We start from the raw sequence: 22,903 nt of genomic DNA on the forward strand, positions 1-22,903 counted from the left end.
CCCCACGCTCCTCCGTCGGCCTCCCGACGCCGCCTAGCCGGAGACTCTTCCCCGACTACGTCGTCCACCGCAACAGCTCGCCGTCCCTCATCCACCGCACCGGATGAGGATCCATCATCGATCTTTTCGTCCCACTGGATCAGCCGCCCCGTCCTCCACCTCCAAGCAGCTGCCCCGATGTTTGCCTCGTCTATCACGCCACCTTAATCCCCACAGCGCCGTCTTGACCTGCCCCATCGGAACTACAGCACCCTCGTCAATTCCTCCGATGAAGCCGAGGCCAACTCGGCGCCACCAAGGAGGTTCTGCACTCACCGCTGCATTTTATCTTTTATTCGATCTCACGGGGCTACCGATGCTTGATACCGAGTAGCCATGATGGGTCTCCATCGACGGCACCATCGCCGGCCACATCATCCACAACATTTCCCCCCCATGTCATTGCTTCCTCGGCGGTGACTTCCACACCAGCACTAGCTGCAGCTGCTCCGGCTCTCGCTCGTGTTGTGGCTCTGTTCTTGCTGTCGGTCGCGCTACTACACTGCTCTTGCTTTCATTCGTGTTGCTGCTCTGCTCTTGCTCGCGCTTGCATTGCTGCTGCTGCTGCTGCACGACCTCCGGCAGCTACAGGAGTTGTTGCTTTAGCACTCGCTCGCTGTGCTACTACACGACTTTCTCTCTGCTAGTGTGTTCCCTGCTCGAGCGTCTGCTGATTTAGATCACTGCTTCTCTGCTACTAGTGCTCGAACGCCCTAAACATCTATTGCAATGCTTTGCTACTAGTTCAATCTATTTTGACAGTAAAATTCAGTTTCGACTGTAAAGTTCGGTTTCTTCAGTTAAGTTCAGAGTGAACAGTACTTACAGCATCTGTCGGAGCGGCCGTGGCGCGGCTGATGCGGTTTACATCTAGCACTTTTTGGTGATGTATTTTACATCATCTATTGCAGATGATATTAGGGTCCCACTTCAGATTAATGTTGTCTGTCTTGTCCTGCTTCAGCCTCGCCGCCATACACCTCATCGGAGCTGCTCCAACGACAGAACCGTTCATCACAGCGGAACAGTACCCTCGGCACCGTTTCCAGAGGCCTCGGATCTTCTTCGCCGCCTCCCACAGTCACACCAGCATCACCATCCTCCACGTCCAACCCAATGATGATCAGGTCCACAAGGCTATGCCAAAGAGGTTGTACACTCGTCGCATCACTTTGTTACTCTGCATTCATGTTGATCCCTCAGGGATCCTTTGCTATGGAACTACTATTCGTGCATTTGGTTAAAAGGAGTGGACCAAAGCAAAACTGGAGGATTTTTTTTCCTTTGGTGTCTCTTTCAAAGAAAAAACGTAGGAATTTTAATATTCACTTGGACGTCCTTTTCAAATTAATATGCATGAAGAACAGAACTAATTGCATTACTGGCATAATAAGATTCTTATTTTTTTAATTTTCATGTGGTTTGACTTTAATTTGACCATGTTTCTCCATTCATGTGTTCTTCCAATTCATGTGAACCAAACACCCGGGTTGACTGAAATCCTATATTTCCAAATGCTCTGTTTTGCACGTGCATTCCTATCCTATTCCTGTGTTTTTCCTGTCCCTGTTTTTATAGAATCCTCCAATTCTAAGGAGGCCTTACAGATTTACTTCATTTTCAGATAGGCGTCAAAGAAAACTCTGTGTGTTATGTCCTGCTCCTGCCATGCCGTCATCCACCCCACCTGAGCTGCACCATCGACAGAAGCGTTCACTGCAGCAGAGATCCCCCTGCAGACTTTCTTTCGCCGCCTCATATCATCTTCCCCATTGCCGGCAGCCACACCAACTGCATTACCATCATCGACTGAGTAGATGAACCTGAGAACTACATAGTTCCAGAAGAGAGGTCGCAGTCTTTCGTGTTTGCTTACATTATACATCGGTTATTATTACCTCACTACTAGGGAAAAGGCTACTAGCAGCGCGGGTAAATTGGCTACTAGTAGCGCGGGTAGTCACGCTACTAGTATTGTGCTACAGCTAAAATTTAGTAGTAGCGTGGGTGGCACCCGCGCTACTACTAAAAATTTAGTAGTAGCGCGGATGCCACCCACGCTACTACTATTTGAAAACCGCGCTACTAATAACTGAATAGTAGTAGCGCATCTATTATACCATGCTACTAGTATCTTAAATACGAGTAGCACACATCCCCCCCCACCCCACGCTACTACTAACAAATTAAGAATTAAAAAAATCGATGCAGTATTCATGGATGAAGATCAAAGACACGTCGAGTGCAAAATAAATTAAGGTCACAAGACCATCTTAGCACTTGCACCATTCATGGATGCAACATTTAACATCTCAACTGCAAGAGATCACGTGATTCCATTTGACAGTAAACGCACACAACCAAACGTGGGTACCTTTCCTAGTGTTCCACCAGCAGCCTAAACATACCACTTCTCTAGATGTATCTACCAAGGCTTGGAGTTCAGACGCTGGTGGACCCAAATCCTCCCTCCCCCCAAATGATGGTATCGACGTCCTCCACCTCAGCAACCTCCGGCTTCACAATCACCTGGAAGATCATCTTTACGACGCGGTCGCCGGGCTTCACGACGAAGTCCATCTTTGAGTGGTTGAAGAGCATGACACCCACCGGGCAGCGGTAGTCCATGTCGATCACCCCTGCGGCCACATCAGGAAAGTGAAAACTTGTTAGTGATCATCAGCGTCCAAATGCAGTAGGGTATTTTCTTACTTTTTAGCACATGCACACGAATCAATAGTAATAGCCAGAGGTTGGTCCTTACTTGTTGCATGAGACGTGAAGAAGTGTGGGTCCCCTCCTGTTTGCACGAATGAATCAACGGGACACACTGCCGTGAGCCGTGAAGAAGGTTAGGTCCCCTCCTTCTATAAATAGCTCAGCTGCCTAAAGTTGTAAGGAATCTTAATACAATGAACTCATAGTAATGCATAATAACAAGAAAAAGAAAAAATAACCATGAATCCTAAATAAAAAGATCGTTCTATGAGTCAAGTTGACAGTTTCGAGACGGCATAAGCATCCTAGATGAAAGAATAACCAGGATTTGTTTATTCATTAGTGTTGATCTCCACGGGCAGCTAGCAGTGTATGCTGATGCACAATGTACACATCGAACCCCCCAAAACCAAAAACATTTCTGAGTGAACAACAAACCAACAGATTGCTTGACCCTGAAAACAAACATTTTTTTACTTTCCTTCTCCATCACTACAACAAGCGCGGTTTATTCGACCACTGAGCAACAAGCTTAGCTAATTGTTGACCATCAACAAGCAGAGACGATGCATCACTTGTACAGCAACTAAAGTACGAGTTAACCGTACATACAAAGGAATCATCGATCGATTCCATGACACAAGAGTAAAATCCTAATATGACCGGCAGGAAAGGTGAATTATTCCGTAACAGTGGCTAATCAGACTCCAACACAGAGCTCAACACAGCAGGGCAAGCTCAAACAAAATCACCCATGGCCATGAAACAAAGCATATATATATATATGGTAGTATGGCAGCACAAGAGAGAGAGAGAGAGAGGGAGAGAGAGATGGACGAACCTCCTCACCTCACCTGAGAGGTCGGTCACAGCGTCGTCGGGCTTGGGCGTGGTCTCCGTCTTGGTCCATGTGGATGTCGTCCATGGATTGGAGCTGGAGTTTTGTCACATCCCTAGTTCTGGTTTGCACTAGGCTAGCCTTCATGTGAGCATCATGTTTAAATTCAATGAAATTTGAATTGAGGAATTTTCAAAAGCCTTAGAAGACCTCTAAAAATAACCAACATTTAAATCTCATCAAATGAGTCCAAGAAAATGTTCCTGTCATTCTATGAAAATATTGGCATGAGTTAAAATGCAAACCAATATTTTTGGAGTGACTGGAATATTTATTTTGGGCCTTTTGAATTAAATCAATGACATATTTGAGTTGGATTTATTTCGATTATATAAGAAATAAATCTCAAACATTTTTGTAAGTTGCATGTGACTTGGGCTAGACCTGAGATCACATAACAATTTACAGAAAGTTTATAAAAATTATTTGATGTTCTAAATCAAATCAAAACAAATAACAGAAATAGAAAAACTTAAATAAAAGAGAGAGAGACTAACCTGGGCCACTTACCTGGCCGGCCCAGCTGGCAGCCCACCTGCTGGCCCAGCCCAGCAGCCCTTCCCCTGTCGTCTTCCTCCTTGCCAGGAGGACGAGCGCGTGGCCGCAGCGCGCCGGCACGTGCCCCGGCCACCTCCACCCTGCCTGCCTGCGTCCCCGACGCCTAGACACCTCCAACGATGCCACGCACCCCCCTGGACCGCTCTCACTCTCTCCCGTGGCGATTTTCCTCTCTGCATCTCTCCCCCCTCCTCTGTTCTCTCCACTAAGAGTCACTGTCGCCGCCGCTCACCATTGCCGCGCCCAGAGCCACCTCCTCACCACTCTGATGTGCCTAGGAGCTCCGCCTTGTATCCGAGAAGCTCTACCACGACGCACGCGACGCCGGGTGCCCTGAAGCCACGCCATCTCTGCCGTCTTCATCACCACGGCCGGCGATCGCCGCCGCTCGATTTGCAGCACCGAAGACACCCCCGAGCTCGCTGACCACCTCATCGTCCTCCCTGTGAGCTCCTGCTGATTTCTCTTCGCTCGCCCCCTCCGTTCCTGTCCCCTAGCTCCATTTTCTGACCGTGGCTGAGGTCGCCGCCGTCGTGCCATGTCGTTGTCGTGGCAATAGCCGCCTCCACCTGATTTTTAGCGCTCCCAGGAGCCGAACGCGTTACCCAGCTCCTCCTGTCGTGCTCCGCAGCCCCGTTCCGCTCGATGCCGTAGCTCCAGCCGCCGCCTAAGTGGTCGCCGCCGACGACCCCGGCCTCCCTGTGCCCAGCTGCGTGCGCCCCTAGATGCGCGGGAGCACGGGCTCCCTCCTGGTGCCCTCAGCGCGACCAGCCGCGGGCTGTAGCGCCGTCCCGAGCAACTCCGGTGAGGTCTCGCCGTCGCCGTGGTCGCCGGCGTCACTTGCTGACGTGGCTGGCTTAATTAGCCACTAATCACCGCACCGTATCACTGACACTGAGCCCCACACACTTAACTAACCACTGCTTAATTCATGTTTAGTTTAAATTAATCATAGTGGCCCCACGCATTGGCATTGACCTCGCTGATGTGGCCGTTGACCGGGCCCGCCTGTCAGTGTCACAAACAGACACTGGGTCACTGACCAGTGGGTTCCACCGGTCAGGTTTGACCTGGTCAGCCCCGGTTGACCTGCTGACGTCATGCTGCTGTCATGCTTATGCAATAAAGCTTTTCTGGCGTTTTTATTAATTAAGGAAATTCCAGAAAATACACTAAACTTCTAAAATTCATAGAAAATCAACCGTAACTCCAAATGAAATAATTTATATATGAAAAATGATCAGAAAAATCCAATCTATCCATCTGTACCATTTTCATGCATGTTAGAACAACTTATAGCTGCTGTTTAGCACAAATAATATAAATGACATTTGAATTTCACATATGGAGTTTGGTTTTGAACTTAGGGTTCAAACCAACTTCATTTAACTTTGTTTCTAGCTGCATTAGCTCAAAACACCAGCATGTTGCCATGCCATGATCATGCATCATAATGTTGCATTGCATTGATTGTGTTTCCTCTCTGTTGCCGGTAATTGTCCCCTCTCGGTAGACGATGTTCCGACGTTGTGATCGTTGACACTGATGAAGACTCAATGCTATCTTCAGAAGTGCCAGGCAAGCAAAACCCCCTTGTTCATTCCGATACAATCCCACTCTCTCGCTCCTGCTCTCTTTTACTGCACTAGGACAACAACGATTCAACTGTTACATGCTGCGGTAGTTGAACCCCTTTCCTCTGCATGACCTGTAATTGCCACAGTAAATGGTGAAACCCACTAGCATGAGTAGGAGTTGTTTGAGCCCTGATGTGCCTACTCATTCATGCTTGTTTGTCATGCCTGCTACTGCTTAGAGTTGAGTCAGGTCTGATTCACCGGGGATGAATCAGAGGCGTGTGAACATGTCCTACTGTGTGTGAACTAAGTGTGCGAACACGATTTGGTAAAGGTAGCGGTGAGAGGCCATGTAGGAGTACATGCTGGGTTGTCTCATTGCAGCCCTCCTCAGGAACTGAGTTCTGTGTTTGTGATCCATGATCAGCTACTACCACGCATTGGAATGCTTAAGTGCCCCTCTCGGCTTATTAATCAACTTGATCTCTGTCCAGGAGTTGCAACTAGTTTCTGGTGTTTGTAGGTAGTGTTAGTAGTCTACCAAGTGGCACCCAGTACAGGTGGGCTTGGGACAGACTAGGCACAGTGGCACGGTGTACCAAGCGTAGATCCACCCGTCAAGGTGGGCTTGGGAACCCTGCACACATCGTTTGTGGCCGTGAGTGACACCCCGGCCGGATCTCCTTGCGGATGGAACCCGAATCGGCGATAAACCTGGACGAGAGACTTGTGTGGTTAGTCAGGTCGTGGCCGACACCCTCGCTGGGCTTCCGCTTGAAGGTTGCCGAGTACATGTCGTGTAAACGGGGGTAAGTGGTGAGAGCGTGTGTGAATAAGTACACCCCTGCAGGGTTAATATGATCTATTTGAATAGCCGTGTTCGCGGTAATGGACTTCTGGGTTGCCTGTATAGTTCATAGATAACTTGAAGTGGATACTCTAAAATACGCAAGATAAGCGTGAGTGCTATGGCGTTCTCGTAGGGAGACGGGAGCGGATCCATAGTGGTGTATTGATATGGTGAATATGTGGACTCGTGTGCGCCACCTCAAAAGAGTTACTTGCAGTCGTAGTTCAGGTTAGCCACCGAGTCGAAGTTGGCTTGCTGCAGTTAAACCCCACCACTCCCTTTGTTGATACTGATGCATATGTAGTTAGTTCTGATGTAAGTCTTGCTGGGTACATTGGTACTCACATATCTTAATTTGTGTTTTTGCAGAGAGACTTCAGTCTCGCTAGTAGTTCCGCATGGACTTCGACATTTAGCTTGTTACCTCAGCTACGATCTTGTGCCCTCGGCAGGATCTGGTAGATAGTCAGGCTTTTCAGCCTTTTTCATTTATAGTTGTCTGTACTCAGACATGTTGAGCTTTCGCTTGTGCTTTGATTTGTGTGCTCTGAATGTTGGGTCATGAGACCCATGTTTGTAATATCTCGCTCCTCGGAGCCTATTGAATAAATACTTGAGTTGTAGAGTCATGTTGTGATGCCATGTTGTATTTGCACATATCGAGCATATTGTGTGTATGTTATTGAAATGCTTGGTATGTGTGGGATCTGACTATCTAGTTGTTTATCCTTAGTAGCCTCTCTTACCGGGAAATGTCTCCTAGTGCTTCCACTGAGCCATGGTAGCTTGCTACTGCTCCGGAACACTTAGGCTGGCCGGCATGTGTCCTTCTTCGTTCCTGTGTCTGTCCCTTCGGGGAAATGTCACGCGGTGAATAACGGAGTCCTGTTAGCCCGCTACAGCCCGGTTCACCGGAGTCCTGCTAGCCCAGTGCTACAGCCTGGATTCACTCGCTGATGACCGACACGTTCGTTGTTGGGTCATGTATGCATGTCCATGTAAGTTAGTGCCACTTTGGGTTCACGACTAGCCATGTCAGCCCGGGTTCTTTGTCATATGGATGCTAGCGGCACTATCATATACGTGAGCCAAAACGCGCAAACGGTCCCGGGCCAGGTAAGGTGGCACCCGTGGGAATACCGTGCGTGAGGCCGCAAAGTGATATGATGTGTTACATGCTAGATCGGTGTGACTTAGGATCGGGGTCCTGACAGCTTTGGTATTAGAGCTTGACTGCCTGTAGGATTACCAAGCCAAACTGGTGGAAGTTGAGTCTAGAAATTCTTTAGTTATATAAGGGAATTGATTGTGGAATGGAACGTAAGGCTCTTTTTACTCCTTATACCTTATGCCCTCTAATCTGAGTTGTCTTACTTTTCCTACGGGGTTAAGGATCTAGGCTATCTCCTCTTTCTATCAGGATCACGTGTTACTACTCTGTAGACTTGTAAGATTGTTGGATTTAAGCCTCTGCTCAGTTTCTACTACCTCCGTGTGTTCATAGTTGATCTCGGAACCTTGATATTATGATGATCGAGTGGTTATGCCACCATTTTTGTAGCATGTCTTAAATTTTTTGAGCATGTACAGCCGTTATGCTGTCCGAGTCATCCCAGGTTTCTAAATAATCTGATGCAATTGCAAAATCCTTTCCCTCTGTTTTCGATGACCTTTCTGGCCAGGTTAACCACACTAAACGGTGAGTTGAGGTACTCTATTGCCTCGACGTATATGTTGGAGCTATTATTATGACCCTAGATGTCTAGAGTATCACCTAGTAATCTAGCCATGTTTTGTGTTCCAGTGTGATGATCCTGGCCATCATTCTCGAAAGCATCCCGTGATGCCATTTAGTTGGTAGTTTTTCTATTCCTGGGCTTCTGACCCGAGATTCACTCTACCTACTTCATGTTGTTAGTGTTTGCTAGTTCCTTTAGGAAATTAGTAACCTTTGCAATAGTCCTCGAAGTTCATGGTATTTCCTTCTTCCAAATACTATGAACCACTTTATGGCAGAAGTTTGTTGGATCAAAAGATCACAACAGGAGTTCCCTCGATGAGTTCTCCATCCTATATTGCGACTCTGCCAGTTCTACTTTTCTGCATGGGTTATCCGGAAGAAACTTGTTGAACTTGTTTCGATATACTAACCTATGCATCCACTACTCAGAAAACCATATGTTCCTTTGAGTTGTCCCTCTGTAGTTGTGTTCCAATCCTTGTCTATCATTTGATAGCCAAGTTTATGGCGTGCATTTGTGTTATCGATGCCTATTATTCTTGTGGTCCGTCAAGCCATTCTATTCCAGAGTGACTAGGAGAAACAAACTCCAGTACCTCATCCATATCCAGGATTGGGTCAAAGCAGTTGTGTTCTGCAGATCAAAATGCTAATCTAGCTCTTGTTCTGTTCTACCCTGAAGTATTACCGTCCTTATGTCAGGATTATCATGAGAATTGCACCGGCTCTTGTGAATTCTTGATGTAGTGATACTTCTCGCCATCATTATTCATCCCTCGGTTCCGTGTTGTCGCAACCGGAATGCCGACAAGTGAATCGTGATGTGTGAATTCAATACCTAGCAACCTTGTTGCTTGGTAGTTAATGGACAATAATTTCATTCTTAGCGTGTTGGTTTTTGAATCATCATTCTAAGATTGATCATGCTACCTAGTCCTTATTTCTGGTGCACTCTTCGATCAATGAGTTAGGATTAGCCAATCCCTTGCTTATTTGATCATCTCGTCTTGCCCTGAAAAGCAAGATTGTTCTCGAGCTTAATAGCATATCGGTGGTTCGTGATTTTCCGAATATCTTCTTGGAAGTATTACCAGGTTGTCACCTGACCGCTATGTTGAGTTCGTGATCAAGTTGGTTTATTCCTGTAAACCACCCCTTCTCCAAGAGTCTGTGTTGGATACCCCTGATCTAGATGGTTAAGCTGAACAGCAACTTGGAGAGTTGGAAGATAAAAGCTTGCCTAACTTAGTTCATTTCCCAAAAGGGATATCTTGTGTTTGTGTGTGTTGAAGAAAGATGATATTTTCATTGATTGATCCTCGTGGTCAATTGTTGGATCTATTGTCTTACCCCAAACCTTTGATTTGAGTATGGGCTATCGTCAAATCAAATCAGAACCAATGATATTCGTAATGTTGTCTTACTTGTGGTTTTCCTCGAGCTTACACCATTATATTCTTTGGTCTGACCAATGCTATCACCTTGTTCACATAATTGTGGTATTCCACTTATATGGAAACCTAGATGAATTGTTGTTGAGCCCATCAGCAGCATTTTATCTCCTCCATAATTCATGATGAACATCAGGCTAGTGTTGGAAACTTGTGTAAGCATTATCTTCGTGTTCCGTTCATGAAGGATATGCTTAGATGAAAGAAGTGACTTCCTCTAATTCATGTGCAATTGGTGCAAGTTGCCGTCGTGAATTCGAGAAAGTTAGTTTTGCTCCCTCCGGAATCATCCCAAGTCAGTCATGCACGTGCGAAGAATTCTGTGGTCTGTTAGACTGATCATCTTCGTTCCATATGAAGTTCGTAGCACACCTAGCCACTGACTGATTTGTTCAAGGAAAAGGAGTTGCTGTGCAAATACTAGTTCATGCACAATACTTCGATATCCTCAATGATGGTTCCCCACCTGAACTCGGTAGTGTTTTATTATAAGACTACTACGTGGTCATGCTTGTCTGGGACAACGTGTTCACATGTTTGTAGCAGAACCAGCTCATGTTTGGAGCTTGCTATCGTAGTTCATTTCCCGAGAATCTCGCAACGTCATTTTGTCAATTTGTGTAGCAAACTTTCATTTTTCTTCCTAGACTCGATGAGTCTGGAATATCCTGACACCAACCAGATCTGAATCTCAGGCAGATATGATGGTTGGAACATTTCCCAAGAACTATAATATTGGTCCCTCGATAACCGGTAAAGTGGACGTCGTGGCCAACACACCCAGCCGGAAGACCTATTATTGTAGTATCTTGTTTGAGGAAGTTGGCCACCTCCCCATAAGGATTTTGTAGGATCTACTCCCTAGTTGTTCCTTATGGATTTTTGTGCTCCCGAAGTCCGACCTTTTACTTGATGTTCTAGTTATCAAACCATATCTATAAATGGGTTGTGCTAGCACATCAAGGAGAACATTAGAAGTGGAGTGCTAAATGTCTCTCGGTCGATCATCCGGATTTCGATCCTTTGGCCTCGCTAAGGTGAAATTTGAGCAGGTGTTATCTTCCTTTGCATCTGCATCGTCCATCACTATCCACCATGGTGGTATGTTGTGTTGCCAGGATCCTTGACACGGATATTGGTAAACCTTGATGAATATGGAAGTGCTCAAGTTCTTGAGAGCACGCACAAGCGCTAGGTGTTATCATCGGCACTAACTGGGATTGCTCTCAGTTTCTTTGGTTATGCTATAACTTTTCAAACAGTGGACTCACTCTCTTCTGTTGAGCTTCTCCCCAGTTACTAAAATCATCCCTTGTGTTGTTTTCAACAAGGTAATCCACATCATCCATTTCAATCCGGGTATGCCATTCTACCGAACCCCTCCAAATGGTCGCTCGAGAATTGCCTTAGGTTGGTATAAAAGATTTTCGATGATCTCTGAATCAAAGGTAATTCTTTTTGCCACTTAAGGTAATAATCTATGAATCACCCTCCTCCAGGATGTCCCGCTGTGGCATCATGGCAACTCAACTCCTTGCTACGTTGACAACCGTTCACCACCCTTTTAAGCGTGGAATTGTTGTCTACCTAGTGAACCCTCGTCATTGTTCCACTAAATCCCTCTAGATGTGTGTTTTGTGTCTCAGCTCGAGTGGTGTTGCTATGCCTCATTCCGCGAGTTGATCCTAAGTTGTTCGATCTTCGAGAAGATCGATCCTTCTAGAGTCTCCTTCTCCTCTCGTTGTCATGTTGGCTGGAGTTCTCAGAGCAAGACGACAAGACAAAGATGGTGATTGAATCAACGTTCATTTGAAGTGCAACCTGGATCGTGAAGATTTCGTTAGTTGTGTTTCCCCCTTCATCTTACCCTATGCCTGAATCTCGGGACGAGATTCTTGTTTAGTAGGGGTGAGTTGTCACATCCCTAGTTCTGGTTTGCACTAGGCTAGCCTTCATGTGAGCATCATGTTTAAATTCTAATGAAATTTTAATTGAGGAATTTTCAAAAGCCTCAGAAGACCTCTAAAAATAACCAACATTTAAATCTCATCAAATGAGTCCAAGAAAATGTTCCTATCATTCTATGAAAATATTGGCATGAGTTAAAATGCAAACCAATATTTTTAGAGTGACTGAAATATTTATTTTGGGCCTTTTGAATTAAATCAATGACATATTTGAGTTGGATCTATTTTGATTATATAAGAAATAAAGCTCAAACATTTTTGTAAGTTGCATGTGACTTGGGCTAGACCTGAGCTCAAATAACAATTTACAGAAAGTTTATAAAAATGATTTGATGTTCTAAATCAACTCAAAACAAATAACAGAAATAGAAAAACTTAAATAAAAGAGAGAGAGACTAACCTGGGCCACTTACCTGGCCGGCCCAGCTGGCAGCCCACCTGCTGGCCCAGCCCAGCAGCCCTTCCCCTGTCGTCTTCCTCCTTGCCAGGAGGACGAGCGCGTGGCCGCCGCGCGCCGGCACGCGCCCCGGCCACCTCCACCCTGCCTGCCTGCGTCCTCGACACCTAGACACCTCCAACAATGCCACGCACCCCCCCTGGACCGCTCTCACTCTCTCCCGTGGCGATTTTCCTCTCTGCATCTCTCCCCCTCCTCTGTTCTCTCCACTGAGAGCCGCCGTCGCCGCCGCTCACCATTGCCGCGCCCAGAGCCACCTCCTCGCCCCTCTGATGTGCCTAGGAGCTCCGCCTTGTATCCGAGAAGCTCTACCACGACGCACGTGGCGTCGGGTGCCCTGAAGCCACGCCATCTCCGCCGTCTTCATTGCCACGGCCGGCGATCGCCGCCGCTCGATTCGCAGCACCGAAGATGCCCCCGAGCTCGCTGACCACCTCATCGTCCTCCCTGTGAGCTCCTGCTGATTTCTCTTTGCTCACCCCCTCCGTTCCTGTGCCCTAGCTCCATTTTCCGACCGTGGCCGAGGTCACCGTCGCCGTTCCATGTCGTTGTCGTGGCAACAGCCACCTCCACCCGATTTTTAGCGTGTTGCCGTGCTCACCGAGCTCCCAGGAGCCGAACGCGTTGCCCAGCTCCTCCTGTCGTGCTCCGTAGCCCCGTTCCGCTCGATGCCGTAGCTCCGGCCGCCGCCTAAGTGGTCGCCGCCGTCGACCCCGGCCTCCCTGTGCCCAGCTGCGTGCGCCCTAGATGCGCGGGAGCACGGGCTCCCTCCTGGTGCCCTCAGCGCGACCAGTCGCGGGCTGTAGCGCCGTCCCAAGCAACTCCGGCGAGGTCTCGCCGTCGCCGTGGTCGCCGGCGTCACTTGCTGACGTGGCTGGCTTAATTAGCCACTAATCACCGCACCGTGTCACTGACACTAGGCCCCACACACTTAACTAACCACTGCTTAATTCATGTTTAGTTTAAATTAATCACAGTGGCCCCACGCGTCGGCATTGACCTCTGACGTGGCCGTTGACCGGGCCCGCTTGTTAGTGTCACAAACAAACACTAGGTCACTGACCAGTGGGTTCCACCGGTCAGGTTTGACCTGGTCAGCCCCAGTTGACCTGCTGACGTCATACTGCTGTCATGCTGATGCAATAAAGCTTTTCTGGCGTTTTTATTAATTAAGGAAATTCCAAAAAATACACTAAACTTCTAAAATTCATAGAAAATCAACCGTAACTCCAAATGAAATAATTTATATATGAAAAATGATCAGAAAAATCCAATCTATCCATATGTACCATTTTCATGCATGTTAGAACAACTTATAGCTGCTGTTTAGCACAAATCATATAAATGACATTTGAATTTCACATATGGAGTTTGGTTTTGAACTTAGGGTTCAAACCAACTTCATTTAACTTTGTTTCTAGCTGCATTAGCTCAAAACACCAGCATGTTGCCATGTCATGATCATGCATCATAATGTTGCATTGCCTTGATTGTGTTTCCTCTCTATTGCCGGTAATTGTCCCCTCTCGGTAGACGATGTTCCGACGTTGTGATCGTTGACACTGATGAAGACTCAATGCTATCTTCAGAAGTGACAGGCAAGCAAAACCCCCTTGTTCATTCCGATACAATCCCACTCTCTCGCTCCTACTCTCTTTTACTGCATTAGGACAACAACGATTCAACTGTTACATGTTGCGGTAGTTGAACCCCTTTCCTCTGCATGACCTGTCATTGCCACAGTAAATAGATGAAATCCACTAGCATGAGTAGGAGTTGTTTGAGCCCTGATGTGCCTACTCATTCATGCTTGTTTGTCATGCCTACTACTGCTTAGAGTTGAGTCAGGTCTGATTCAGCGGGGATGAATCAGAGGCGTGTGAACATGTCCTACTGTGTGTGAACTAAGTGTGCGAACACGATTTGGTAAAGGTAGCGGTGAGAGGCCATGTAGGAGTACATGTTGGGTTGTCTCATTGCAGCCGTCCTCAGGAACTGAGTTCTGTGTTTGTGATCCATGATCAGCTACTACCACGCATTGGAATGCTTAAGTGCCCCTCTCGGCTTATTAATCAACTTGATCTCTGTCCAGGAGTTGCAACTAGTTTCTGGTGTTTGTAGGTAGTGTTAGTAGTCTACCAAGTGGCACCCGGTACAGGTGGGCTTGGGACAGACTAGGCACAGTGGCACGGTGTACCAAGCGTAGATCCACCCATCGAGGTGGGCTTGGGAACCCTGCACACATCGTTTGGGTCCGTGAGCGACACCCCGGCCGGATCTCCTTGCGGATGGAACCCGAATGGGCGATAAACCTGGACGAGAGACTTGTGTGATTAGTCAGGTCGTGGCCGACACCCTCGCTGGGCTTCCGCTTGAAGGTTGCCGAGTACATGTCATGTAAACGGTGGTAAGTGGTGAGAGCGTGTGTGAAGAAGTACACCCCTGCAGGGTTAATATGATATATTCGAATAGCCGTGTCCGCGGTAAAGGACTTCTGGGTTGCCTGTACAGTTCATAGATAACTTGAAGTGGATACTCTAAAATACGCAAGATAAGCGTGAGTGCTATGGATGGCGTTCTCGTAGGGAGACGGGAGCAGATCCATAGTGGTGTATTGATATGGTGAATATGTGGACTCGTGTGCGCCACCTCAAAAGAGTTACTTGCAGTCGTAGTTCAGGTTAGCCACCGAGTCAAAGCTGGCTTGCTGCAGCTAAACCCCACCACTCCCTTTGTTGATACTGATGCATATTTAGTTAGTTCTGATGTAAGTCTTGCTGGGTACATTTGTACTCACATTTCTTAATTTATGTTTTTGCAGAGAGACTTCAGTCTCGCTAGTAGTTCCGCGTGGACTTCGGCATTTAGCTTGTTACCTCAGCTATGATCTTGTGCCCTCGGCAGGATCTGGTAGATAGTCAGGCTTTTCAGCCTTTTTCATTTATAGTTGTCTGTACTCAGACATGTTGAGCTTTCGCTTGTGCTTTGATTTGTGTGCTCTGAATGTTGGGTCATGAGACCCATGTTTGTAATATCTCGCTCCTCAGAGCCTATTGAATAAATACTTGAGTTGTAGAGTCATGTTGTGATGCCATGTTGTATTTGCACATATCGAGCATATTGTGTGTATGTTATTGAAATGCTTGGTATGTGTGGGATCTGACTATCTAGTTGTTTATCCTTAGTAGCCTCTCTTACCGGGAAATGTCTCCTAGTGCTTCCACTGAGCCATGGTAGCTTGCTACTGCTCCGGAACACTTAGGCTGGCCGGCATGTGTCCTTCGTTCCTGTGTCTGTCCCTTCGGGGAAATGTCACGCGGTGAATAACGGAGTCCTGTTAGCCCGCTACAGCCCGGTTCACCGGAGTCCTGCTAGCCCAGTGCTACAGCCTGGATTCACTCGCTGATGACCGACACGTTCGTTGTTGGGTCATGTATGCATGTCCATGTAAGTTAGTGCCACTTTGGGTTCACGACTAGCCATGTCAGCCCGGGTTCTTTGTCATATGGATGCTAGCAGCACTATCATATACGTGAGCCAAAACGCGCAAACGGTCCCGGGCCAGGTAAGGTGGCACCCGTGGGAATACCGTGCGTGAGGCCGCAAAGTGATATGATGTGTTACATGCTAGATCGGTGTGACTTAGGATCGGGGTCCTGACAGCTTGGCATAGAAAGAAAGCACTTGTTGTTGTTGCTTGTTGAGGATGCTCCATGCAGAAGAGGAGTGCCATCAGACACACACACGCACATGCACACGCACACACACACACATGAAAAATGAAGGAGCTTTTGAAAAGTGAAATGGCCATGGGGATGACGGCGCTGCTTACCCGAGCTAGGAGGAGCCGTTGAGGTAGATGTCGGTGGCCCAGATCGGCTGCAGCATAACGGAGCAGACGGCGGCGAGCTCCTCATCCATGGGCAGGGCATGGTCATCGCCGTCCATGGAGGTGGAGGGTGACTGCTGCACTCCAAATCAAACGAATAAGTGATAGGGTCGGGGAGAGAAGGAAGAAGGAGGTCTAAATCAAGGAAAGGGAAGGAAAGGCAGAGCTCACCTCGCCGGAGTTGGAGGTGACGCCGCAGCTCCAATCTGGAAAACATGTACATTAAATCCAATATGGAAAACATGTAATTCTAAGCATTACAGGTCCCAACATACAAGAGCAAAGGACAGATTATTAATCATGCAAAGCTATATGAATCCATCTAAGAAAGGATCTACAGAAACTAGCATCCTTTTCATATATATATATATATATATATATATATATATATATATATATATATATATATATATATATATATATATATATATATATATATATATATAAGGATTTAGATTTGTATATGCCCCTGTCTGAACCGAATGAGAATGTGAATTTCCAATCAATTATTCGAGGGCAATGCATCTACTACCAATGATCAAGAAAGACACAGTCCATTCCTACGATGCATAAAAGTGGTAAATTACAGATGTGAGACTGTATGAAACCCGACAAAGGAAGGGTCGACATATATCAGACCCTTGGTAGAAATAAAACAGGTGCCAATTTGTTATATGCCCCTGTCTGAACCGCCTGGGAATGGGAGTCCGCAGCCAATTATTCAAGGGCAATCCGTTCCCTGATGAATTCCTACAGAAATGCATCAATCTCACAACGGAAACCTATGCAACATCTCCCGTAGATCCAACAATTTCTGGACATAGATGCGCAAACCAATGGAACTACCACACCATCTGAACACCCACAACAAATCATTCCAGCAAACCAACTCAGATGCACATATTTGTCAAACCCGTTCGACCTAAGTACCAAATCTACATGCAAACGCCAGATCCGAGGGACGCCCTACGAGAGCCCACGAACGCGAAACCATACATACATATAGGAGGGAGGAGGGGAGCAACAGCGCAGGTACCTCCTCCGCTGTGGCGAGCCATGGCGGCAGCTGGGGACAGGAGGAAACTGCCCCAACCGCGGGGAGGGGACGTGGCCGCGAGCAGCGGATCTGGACGAAGGGAAGGAAGGATCATGGCGAGGGGAGCACGTGTGTGTCCTGCGCGCCGGTGAGGGCCGCCAGAACTCGCTGGAATAGCCCGGCGTAGGTGGTGGCGGCGTCGGCTGGGAATGGTCGCTTGAGTCATAGCATAGAGAGGGGGGAGAGGGATTTTATCCGACCGGTGCTAGATAGAGGATGGTGCCTTAGTTGTAGCGCATCCCCGTAAACTCGCGCTATTACTAAGCAGGGTCAACCAGATGGTTTCGTTGACAGATAGTAATAACCGAGTTGTACCTCACGCGCTACTACTATTTTATTAGTAGTAGTGCTTGTTGTACAACCTGCGCTACTACTACAACCTGTCTGTGGGCATGGTTATAAATACTTACTAGTAGCATGTTTTTTTAGACCACGCGCTACTAGTAATATTTACTAGTAGCATGGATCAATGTAGCGCGCTACTGATAAATTGCAGCAACGCCTTATTTTAAAACTCGCTGCTGGTAAGATCCTGTGTATAGGCTTTTCCCTAGTAGTGCCTGCTACTTTATTGTTCAAACTTGAGTTTTGAAATGCCCGTGGGTCTCATATCGAGGCAGCAAATAATAGTATTTGTCTACTATCTGGTTCATCGGGGGTCTTCTATGTGGTTCATGTTGGGTGGGCACAAACAATAGATGATCCATTGTCTATCTTTTTAAACTGAAGCTACGATCTACCTGCTATCATTAGTTTTGGATCCATCCACTCGTTTGCTACCATCAGTCTTGATTTTTGCATGCACCCCTTAGGCCTTATAAAATCTAACCTTTTTTTATTATGCATGTCATATATTGTACACAATCGTACTGAACATGTAGAGAAAAAGAGAAGACCGTTGTGTGGGAATATAATGTAATGCAGACGCAACTCCATGGTGGGCGAAGTGCCCCCCCCCCCTCTTGCATTTCCAGATTGTATTCCAGTGGAAGATAACTATTCATAAGGGGATTCAGAAGGAGCTGACCATGCCTGTTTTTACCACCTGAGGTATTTGCTCTAACCTGGCATGCTGATGTTGGTCATATCATGCATATGGCGCCTCGCATTGCATACATTATACATCTTATGTGTCATCAGCTTAGTTTAGATTTGCTTTGTGTGAATGCCACCTGTTTGGTTTCTATATCATACTCCCACCATTCCTAAATATTTGTCTTTTTAGAGATTTCAACAAGTGACTACATACGGAACAAAATGAGTGAATCTACACTCTAAAATAAGTCTATATACATCCGTATGTGGTAGTCCATTTTAAATCTCTAAAAAGACAAATATTTAGGAACAAAGGGATTATATGGGAATTATGCAATCCATCTTCTTTAGCCAGGCATCATATACGTGAATCATGCAATGCCATCCTATTTATCCAGTCATCGTATATGTGAATTGTATCGTGCCATATTTTTTCCATAATGTATTCCATTTGTCAACAATGTTTATACATTCATCTACTCTTCTTGTGCATCAGTCATTTGAGTCATTCATGGGAAAATCTGGAGTGAAAACAAGGTCTTCTGAGCAGTCAGTGCTACCTGTCGATGCATATTTGTTGCTGGTTATAGATAGCTCCTCAGAGGAGGATTCAAAGACAGATGACCAGTCATATCCCCCCCCCCTCGAGGTGCATGCTCTAACTTGGCTGGATTATATTGCTCACATCATGCATACGGTGTCTTGCATTGCCATGCCATCTGCTTAGATTAGACATGCTTTGTGTGAATGCCTCGTGTTTTCTTTCTATATCATATATGTGAATTATGCAATGCCATGTTTTTCAGCCAGTTATCATATTGTGAAGTATGCACCGCCATGTAGCCAGGCATCATATATGTGAATTATCTCATGCCATCTTTTTTATTACATATTCCATTTGTCGACAATCTGTGTATATTGAACTACTCTTCATATGTATCAGCCATTTGAGCCGGTTATGGAAAAAACTGGAGTGAAAACAAGGTCTTCAGAGCAGGCAATGATACCTGTTGAAGCATATATCTCGATGGTTACAGGGAGCTCCCTAGAGGAGGATTCAGAGATAGATGACCAGTCCTATATCCCCCCCCCCCCCGAGGTGTATGCTCTAAGTTGCAATGTTTATATTCTCATATGATGCATATGGTGTCTTGCATTGATTAGTTTAGACATCATATGCACAATATTGAATTCCATCTACTTAGTTTAGAGATCGTACATGCGAGTGACAGCTGCTTAGTATATGAATCAAGTATGTCAATTATATCATGCCATCATGGATACTTAGACAACATGTATGTGAATTATTTCATCCCAACCTATTTTAGAAAGACATCATATAGTTTTGTCATGTCATCCTATTTAGATACTCATCATATGTTGAATTATGCCATTATATCATGTTAAGTTATCCATCATATATCTGAAACTGTGTCATGCTATCCTGTTTAGTTAGGCATCATATATGTGAAATTGTGTCATGATGTCCTGTTTGGTTAGACAACATATATGTGAATTACCACATCTATCTATCATACAATATTTGTACGTTCAATTTCTTTTCCTGTTTATCATCCATTTGAATTGGAGGGGGTGATGGCAATATCTAAGGGAGCAAAAACCCGTTCTTCACAAAAGACAGTGCTATCCGTCGATGCAGATAGAACCATGGTTGTACTAGCCCACAAACTAGCCCCACCACACATAATCGAGACTCTTCCAGATTGCACACTTACACCATTGGGCAGAGAACCAGCTACAACCCATCTAACCACAACCCCAGTGGATAGTAACCCATTACTATTTGACAAAGCACCATCTCCACCACACAGTACCCCCACACGAGCAGTTTGTAAAGCTACGGCAGTGCCCAAAGCATGAAGACCACCACAGCTAACCCAAACTCCACATTTAAAGCAGAAGAGCAACTGTTCTCAGGTCAGATTCCGTAGCTATGGTCCATACTCCTTTATTGTTGCATCACTGTATTTACTCATACCAACTACTTCCGAATTTGAAGGATCCAATTGAAACTCCAATGGCGCAACAGGTATGTTTTAAACCTATTTCTTTAACTGGATTGTTGTTCTAACTTCTTGCTCTATGTTGATTTCAGTTTAAGTTGTATAAGCAGTTATGTTCTCATGTGATGCACATTACAAGTGTTGCCAATGTTGTGTAGTTTCTCACACTTATATTCTGTCTATGTTGTTGTGTCTTAAAAATATATGAGTTGAAATGTGTCTCTATCTTGATTAGGCAACATAAACTAGAATGATATGGCCAATACAGTGACCATAGTACATAGATATATGTTTGTTTCATGCTGTTATCCTGTCCACCTTACTACTGAACCGGTTTACCAAAATGAGTTTCGTATACTACAAGCTAAACCTGTGATGTGGCTGCTTGTTTCTCTTGTAGTACGCAAACAGTATATTGGAGAAGAGCACCCCACTATGCAATGGTAGAGAAAGTAATGCAAATAAGGTTCAAGATAGTGAGACAACCATGTTGGTCACCAAGAAAGGTGATAAAAATGATCTTGTGGACAGTGAGAAAACCCCACAGTCCTACATTGATGTAGTGTTCGAGTTACTGGCCAGTACCGCTGGCACAAGCTCTTCGAACTCGTTGCCTGAGTCACTTCGGCTTCTTCAGTCTCAGCTACAAGCTAAAAGGCATCAGTCAGCTGTGCTGCGGCAAGAAGCCGAAGGACTGAGAAAGTCCCTGCAGAACTCAGATGCATACTTTCTTGTGCAACAGCATGCGCTGGAGGATTTAAGAGCCAAACAAGAGAAAGTTAATAAGCTTGTGAAGCATCTTGCCAGCATTATGGGTACCCAGGATATTGTTTCTTGAGCTCTTCTGAAGTGGTTTCAATTCTGGACTTGTTTTGCTGCAGCGTTTATATGTTGCTTTATTCCCTATATTTGCACTAGTGGCGAACTTTGATGCCTAGTGGATGTAATATGTGTAATAGTCGTGATAGCCTAGTGTAAGTTGCTTGCTTATTTATTTCCTTGTTGTCTTGTTTATTTGTTTGCTTGTAGTCAGTGCAGTTCTTTTTCCGCGGTTTTCTAGTGGCCGCAATAACCTATTTTTTAAAACTAGGCCACAATAACCATGGGCTACATATTTACTGTATTGACACTGGGCCTCCTACCGACGGTAGAAACAATGGGCCTTCTACGGGCTGTAGAAACAATGGGCCTTCTACGGGTCGTAGACACAATGCACCTTCTACGGGCCGTATCATCAATGGGCCTTATATGGGTCGTATGATTGATCGGCCAAACATGGGCCAATAACAGACTGCATTATGGCCATAAACGGGCTAGAGTTGGAGTCGTCCATTCATGGGCTGACCATAATGGGTCGTCGTTAATAGGACGTATTTGATGACGCTATGAAAACGGCCCAACATATTAACGGGCCACAAACGGGCCAACCGTAACAACAGGCTGAATTTGGCCCACAAGCAGAAAATGACAGTAACGGGTCGTAAGTAACCGAATGCTGGAAATGAGCCCAAGAATAAACTGAGAAGGCCGAAAGATAACATGGGTTTGAAACGGCCCAATGGAATAATGGGCCGTTAATGGGTATAAAGTGATACACTATTCATTACAAGCCAGTTTCAGCACGGGCCATTAATGGGCCAAGAGTTACAAAGGGCCTCATATGGGCCGAAAGACGTCATGGGCCATACATGGGCCGGAAGTTAAAACGGGCTGGAATCATACTAGACGGCCCAGATGACACTACTGGGCCTAATTCGTATAGGCCGTAACGGGCCCTATGTTTGCGGGCTATAAATGGGCTATATGCGAACAAGCTGTTAATAGGCTTTTCGTGGGCCGGGCCGCCACCTTTTGACCAAGTCAAACGGGTCAGCCTTTTCACAGGAATGGGCCTCTGTTGGGCCGTGCCACATGTCGACGTATCATAGGCGCCTTCGGTCCAATGAGTGGATGACATCTGTCCCAACAGTGAGATGGCACATGTTTACTCCATCCAATGATGATTTTACACGTGGAAAATCCCCATTGGTTCGGGCTGTTAACGGGTTATTGGATCCAAACCGGACCCGACAGCTTAACGGTGTTCTGTTACGGTGGATGCCACGTGTCGATCACCCTTGATGAAAGCACTTCTATGACGTGTGAATTATCGTCATGGAAGTGGCCACTTCCGTGATGATAATTTTGGTAATGTCATGGAACACTTCTACGAAAGCATAGGTATGACTATCTTGTTTCTGTCATAATATCGTCATGGATGTACATGCATGACAGAAAACGTGACCTACTGTGACAAACACGTATCATCATGGAAGTGCATTTTTTGTAGTGATCTACCATCCATATTGCACTTGTATCACCATCTCTTCGCCGAACTAGTGCACCTATACAATTTACCATTGTATTGGATGTGTTGGGGACACAAGAGACTCTTTGTTATTTGGTTGTAGGGTTGCTTGAGAGAGACCATCTTCATCCTATGCCTCCCACAGATTGATAAACCTTAGGTCATCCACTTGAGGGAAATTTGCTACTGTCCTACAAACCTCTGCACTTGGAGGCCCAACAATGTCTACAAGAAGAAGGTTGTGTAGTAGACATCA

The 22,903-nt window shown here is 46.0% G+C and overlaps 1 non-coding gene across 1 annotated transcript; it reads right to left on the reverse strand.

Moving 5' to 3' along the window:
* Positions 1-16,556: 16,556 nt before the first annotated feature.
* Positions 16,557-16,666, reverse strand: LOC119342525. The gene has a single exon (XR_005165644.1). It is a non-coding gene; the product is annotated as a small nucleolar RNA snoR138 (small nucleolar RNA).
* Between the last annotated feature and the right edge of the window lie 6,237 nt (positions 16,667-22,903).

This window comes from Triticum dicoccoides, chromosome 7B, assembly GCF_002162155.2.
Source record: "Triticum dicoccoides isolate Atlit2015 ecotype Zavitan chromosome 7B, WEW_v2.0, whole genome shotgun sequence".
Lineage (NCBI taxonomy): Eukaryota > Viridiplantae > Streptophyta > Magnoliopsida > Poales > Poaceae > Triticum > Triticum dicoccoides.